Genomic DNA, 6,998 nt, shown 5'->3' with positions numbered 1-6,998 from the left:
TGAATAGTGCCGCAATAAACATAACATGTGCATGTGTCGTATAGCAGCATGATATACAATCCTTTGGTAGTATACCCCAGTAGTGGGAGAGCGGGTCATATGTACATCTAGTCTAGATCCTTGAGAATTGCCATACTGTTTTCCTAATGTTAGATAGTTAAAAAAAGTGTGCAATCTACCTCTACTAAAGGCTAATATCCAGAACTACAAAGAACCAAACAAATTACAAGAAAAAAACAAACAACCCCATCAAAAGGGGCAAAGATAGAACAGACATTTCTCAAAAGAAGACATTCATACAGGCCACAGACACATGAAAAAAATGCTCATCATCACTGGCATCAGGAAAGCAAATCAAAACCACAATAGATACATTCTCCACACCAGTAGGAAGCAACTCATTAAAAAGTCAGGAAACAACAGTGCTGCAGAGGATGTTGAGAAAATAGGACACTTTTAACACTGTTGGTGGGATAGTAAGTCCTTTCTTACCAGCAATTATTTTAAATATAAACAGGCTAAACTTTCCAATCAAAAAGCAGAGACAGGCAGAATATATGAAAAACCATGATCCAACTACATCCTGTTACAAGAAGATCCAAAGATTGAAATTAAAAGGATGGAAAAAATATTCTATGCAAATAGTAACCAAAAGAAAGCTGGGGTAGCAATACTAAAATTAGACAAAATAGACTTTTAATAAAAATCTATTAAAAGACACAAAGAAGGACATTATATGAAAAAGAGTTTATCAAGAAGATATAACAGTTATAAGCATATATACAACAGAAAACAGAAATATTGACAGAATTAAAGGGAGAAATAGGCAGTTCAGCAATAATAGTTGGAGACTTCAGTACATTTTCAATAATGGATACAGTATCTAAACACAAAATCAGTAATAAGAAAGAGAACTTGAACAACAACATAAACTAACAAGATATAACAGACTTATATACAAGACTTCATCCAACAACAGCAGAACATACATTATTCTAAAGTGCACAGGGAACATACTCCAGGTTAGAGCATATGTAATGCCACAAAACAAGTTTCTATAAATTTTAAGAGATGGAGATTATACAGTGTATCTTTTTCAATCGCAATGATGAGATAAAGCTAGAAATATATAACAAAAGAAAACATTTTTAAATTCACCAACATATTCAGTATGGCTCTAAGGGGAAAAAAATTCACAAATATATGGAAATTAAATTACACATTCTTAAATAACCAAAAGATCAAAGAAGAAACCACAAGAGAATTTTAAAATACTGAGAGACAAATAAAAATGAAATACAATATACAAAAACTTATGGGATGCAGCAAAGACAATGCTCAGAGGAATATTTATAGCTATACCCAACTACATTTTAAAAAATAGCTCAAATCAGCTGGTCACGGTGACTCAAGCCTGTAATCCCAGCACTTTGGGAGGCCGAGACAGGCGGATCACGAGGTCAGGAGATCGAGACCATCTTGGCTAACCCGGTGAAACTCCATCTCTACTAAAAAATACAAAAAACTAGCCGGGCGAGGTGGCGGGCGCCCGTAGTCCCAGCTACTCGGGAGCCTGAGGCAGGAGAATGGCGTGAATCTGGGAGGCGGAGCTTGCAGTGAGCTGAGATCCGGCCACTGCACTCCAGCCTGGACGACACAGCGAGACTCCGTCTCAAAAAAAAAAAAAAAATAGCTCAAATCAATAACTTAATTTTATACCTTTATGAACTAGAAGCAGAAGAACAAACTAAGCCCAAAGCTACTAGAAAGAAGGAAATAATAAAGATTAGAGTGGAGAAAAATAAAATAGAAACTAGAAAGATAATAGAGAACAAAACCAAAAGTTGTTTTTTTGAAAAGATCAGCAAAACTGACAAAATTTTAGCTAGACCTGACAAAGGAAAAAGAGAGAAGACACAAGTAACTATTAAATAAAATCTGAAATAAAAATGGAAACAATACTACTATCTTTACAGAAATAAAAAGGATACTATTATGAATAATTATATACTAATTGGATAGCCTGCAAGAAATGAACAAATTCCACACAAATTACCTAAACTGACTCAAGATGAATTAGAAAATCTTAACAGATCTATAACAAAAAAGATCAAATTAGTAATTGAAAACCTTCGAATAAAGAAAATTTCAGGACCAAATTGCATCACTGGTGAAGTACCAAACTTGGATGATTTACCAAATATTTTAAAAAGGATTAACACCAATCCTTCTGACATTTTTCTAAAAAATAAAAGAGAAAAGAACACTACCTAACTTACTATGAAATCATCATTACCTTATCTGATATCTGTTTAGGTGATCAGACCCAACACCAGGCCGTGGGAGCTACAAAGTCTGGCAGAGTCAAAGGAATGAGAAAAGACAAGAGTATACAAGGTGGTTCCAGGGGGCCAATGCTGGTATGGAGGCTGCGAAGGCCCTGAGCTCTGGGAGTCAATACTATTTATTGGTGATTAAACAAAGAAGCAGGTGGGAGGATGTGCAGAGGTAGGGGTAGAAAGGTAGCGGTGCATCAGGTGTAGCTGTGATGGTTTAGCATTTTCTTTGATGCATATAGAATATGCTTTGCTGCTTGAGATAATGGAGAACATGTTTATGAGCCTGGGAGAGCAACCAACAGGTCTGTGCACATTCCAGAGGCTACGAGGGGTTTTATGTCATGAGCCCTGGATTCTATTCAAGCCACGAAGGGTTTTATGCCCTGGGTTTAGATTTGTGGTGCAGCAGGGCAGCCTTCCACCCTTTGGCACAGAGCTTGGTGTTCTAAAGGCCATAAGGGGTTTTAGTCCCTGGACCCCGGACATCTTCCAAGACTCTTTAATATTATAACAGACAAGCCAGTCCTGCCTCAGCTCTTCTACCAACAATATCAAAGCCAAATAAAGCCATCACAAAAAAAGAAACTGCCTTTTGAAAAAATGGAAAAGCACCTCATGTTCATGAATAGAAAAGCTTAAAATTATCAAGATGTCAATACAACTAGGCAAACTACAAATTAATGTAATTCCTATAAAATTTCAACAGCCTTTTGGGAAAATGGAAAAGCCATCAAATTCACATGAAATTTTAATGAACCCCAAATAGCCAAAACAATATTAAAAATGAACAAAGTCAAGGACTTGCATGTTCCAATTTCAAAACTCACTACAAAGCTACAGTGATTAAAACAGTATGGTACTGGCATAAGGGTAGACTATAGATCAATGGAATAGCATTGAGAGTTCAGAAATAAACCCATATATGTATGGCAAATTAGTTTTTGACAATGTTATAAAGTCCACTCAACAATGAAAGAACAGGCTGTTCAACAAATGGCGCTATAACAACTATATTTCTACAGGTGAAAGAATGAAGTTGGACCTCCAAATTATACCATATACAAAAGTTAACTTAAAATGGAACAACCTAAATATAAGGACTAAAACCATAAAACTTTCAGAAGAAAACATGGGAATAAATCTTGACTTTGGATTTAATAATGGAGTCTTAATATGACACCAAAAACACAAGCCACAAAAGAAAAAATAGATATATTGGACTTCATCAATATAAAATTTTTGTACGTAAGGGGCATTATCAAGAAAGTGAAAAGAAAACCCACAGAATGGGAGAAAATATCTGTAAGTCACATATCTGATAAGGTTATATCCAAAATATAGTTAAAACTCCTAAAACTCAACAAGAAGAAAAACAACCCAATTTAAATGGGCAAAATATTTGAATAGCTGTTTCTCCAAGAACATATGGAAATGGCCAAGAAGTACCAAAAGGATATTCACTACCTTTAGTCATTAGAGAAATGCAAATTAAAACCACAGTGTAATACTGTTTCACATCTACTACGATGGCTGTAATTAAAAGTGGAAAATAAGTATTGGCAAGAATACGGAGAAACTGGAACCTTCCTACATTGCTGATGGGAATATAAAATGGGGCAGCTGCTGTGGGGAACAATTTGGTGATTCCTTTAAAAAGCTAAACAGAGAATTACCATATGGCCCAGGAATTCCACTCGTAGGTATATACCTGAAAGAATTTAAAACAGGGACTTGATCAGGTGCTTGTATGGCAACATTCATTGCAGCATTATTTACAATAATGCTGTCAATAGGTGGAAACGTGTGTCCACCAACAGATGAATAGGAAAACAAAATGTGGAGTGTACATATAATAAAATATCATTCTGTAATTCCAGCACTTTGGGAGGCCAAGGAGGGCAGATCACCTGAGGTCAGGAGTTCAAGACCACCCTGGCCAACATGGTGAAACACCATCTCTACTAAACATAAAAAAAATTAGCCAGGCATGGTGGTGGGCACCTGTAATCCCAGCTACTCAGGAGGCTGAGGCAGGAGAATCATCTGAACCTGGGAGACGGAGGAGGTTGCAGTGAGCCGAGATCGTGCCACTACACTCCAGCCTGAGTGACAGAGTGAGACTCCATCTCAAAAAAAAAAAAAAAAAAAGAAAAGAAAAGAAAAGAATATTATTCATCCATAAAGAGAAATAAAGTTTTGATACATGCTATAGCGTGGATGCACCCTGAAAATATTATGCTAAGTGAAATAAGCCAGATGTTAAAAGGACAAATATATTATTTTAATTAGATAAAATATATTGAATAGGAAAATTCATAGAGACAGGAAATAGACTAGAGATTGCCATGGCACTGGAAGAAGAGGGGAATTAGAAGTTATTGCTTAATGGTGACAGAGTTTCTGTTTCGGTAGTGAGAAAGTTTTGCAGATAGATAGAGGTAATGGTTGTACAACATTGTTAATGAAATTAATGCCCCTTTTTAAATGTTTTATATATTTTACCATAGTAAAATAAATTACACTAACAAAAGAATGTGAACAGATATCTGTCTTAAGAATATTTGCTTTTTAATAGAGAACTATATTTATTTAAGTAACATTTCTTAAAGGCCCTCTGTGGTCCAGACTCTGTGAATGCTCTAGTGCACAAGACAAGATTTCGGAGCTTAAAGAATTTACAATCCAGTAGAAAAGGTGGACCAGCCAACATCAACCGTGATAAATCCACGGAAAAATGTAAACCTGGGAAGTTAGGCAGCGCACAACAGGAGCGCCTAATTTAAAACAGATTGGGTAAGGCCGTAAGATATAAGATGAAAAAGGGTCAAAGCCTTCCAAGAAAGAAGCGAAGTTGGCAAAAGCTGTCAATGAGACAAACTTCGGGCATTAGGGGGAAAGTGTTAGTTAGTGGTTGAACAAAGTTGGAGCAGAACTGGGGAGGGAGAGGCCATGATCGAGGGGATGGTGAGGGATGAGGTTAAAGATACAAGCACAAACCTGACTAAGCTACACTGAGGAGTCCTTATGCCAGTCTACAGAGAGGCCATTACAGGATTTTATGCAAGATGGTAATACCATCAAGGGCAGCTCTATAAAGAATGGATTTAAGGGCGGTAAGACTAAATAAAGGGAGTCAGGCATTTCCATGGGCTTGAGAGAAAAATGGTTAGAAGATAGAGGACCTATCAATAATGTCCTAAAAATCACAAAATACTTGATAAACCTGTGTTGGTAATGCTTTGGGTAAACAGGCATTCTCATACAGTGCTGATGTAGGGCAATTACCCTATCATAGTAATTTGACAATATATTTATGGAAATATATGTACATACTTAGCAATTTTTCAGGAATTCATCCCAGAGATAGACATGCTCTTGTATAAAATGAAATACATATAATGTAATTTATCACTGCACTGTTCGTAATCCTAAATTATTGAAAATAGTGTAAATATCCACCAGTTGTAGCCCAGTCAAATAAATTATGGTACAGCCATACTCTGGAATACCATTTGACAATTCAAAATAAATGATAAAGCTCTTATGTAAAGACAGAGAATAACTGCCAAGATTTTTTTTTTTTTTAAACAGGGTCTCATTCTGTTACCCAGGCCAGAGTGCAGTGGCACAATAACGGTTCATTGCAGCCATCAACTCCTGGGCTCAAGTGATTCTCCCACCTCAGCCACCTGAGTAGCTGGGGACAACAGGCATGGGCCATCACGCCCAGCTAATTTTTTGTATTTTCAGTAGAGATGGGATTTTGTCATGTTGTCCAGGCTGGTCTCCAACTCCTGGGCTCAAGTGATCTTCCCACCTCAACCTCAACCTCCCACAGTGCTGGGATTACAGGCCTGAGCCACTGAATGAGGACTAAAATTTTAAGCAATAACAAAAACAAAATAATCTCACTTCATCCCCCCAAAAAAGTGTAACATATGATACTATTTATATTAAAAAGAAGGGACAGATCTTTTTTTAAAAAATGCTATTGCCAAGATAAAATTTTAAACAATAACAATAAAAAATAAACAAAGACCAGGCACGGTGGCTCAAGCCTGTAATCCCAGCACTCTGGCAGGCCAAGGCAGTAAGATGGCTTGAGTCCAGGAATTCAAGACGAGTCTCAGCAACTGTGGAAATCCTGTCTCTACAGAAAATACAAAAATTAGCAGGTATGGTGCTGCACACCTATAGTAACAGCTGATCAAGAGGCTGGGAGAATCGCTTGAGCCTGGGAGGTCTAGGTTGCAGTGAGCCGAGATTGTGCCACTGCCTTCCAGCCTGGGTGACAGATCAAAACCTTGTCTCAAATAACAAAAGAGCAAGAATTGAATATATTACTATTTGTGTAAAAACAAAAGAGAAATTCCGTACTAAAGAAGAAAAATGCAGCTGGGCGCAGCAGCTCATGCCTGTAATCCCAGCACTTTGGGAGGCTGAGGTGGGTGGATCACCTGAGGTCAGGAGTTCAAGACCAGCCTGGCCAACATGGTGAAACACCATCTCTACTAAAAACACAAAAATTAGCTGGGCATGGTGGCAGACGCCTGTAATCTTGGCTACTCGGGAGGCTGAGACAGGAGAATTGCTTGAACCCAGAAGGCAGAGGTTGCAGTGAGCCAACATCACGCCACTGCACTCCAGACTGGGCAACAG

Source organism: Rhinopithecus bieti, unplaced genomic scaffold (assembly GCF_001698545.2).
Source record: "Rhinopithecus bieti isolate Rb0 unplaced genomic scaffold, ASM169854v2 scaffold_19708, whole genome shotgun sequence".
Taxonomy (NCBI): Eukaryota; Metazoa; Chordata; class Mammalia; order Primates; family Cercopithecidae; genus Rhinopithecus; species Rhinopithecus bieti.
Note: the sequence above shows the minus strand (reverse complement) of the source record.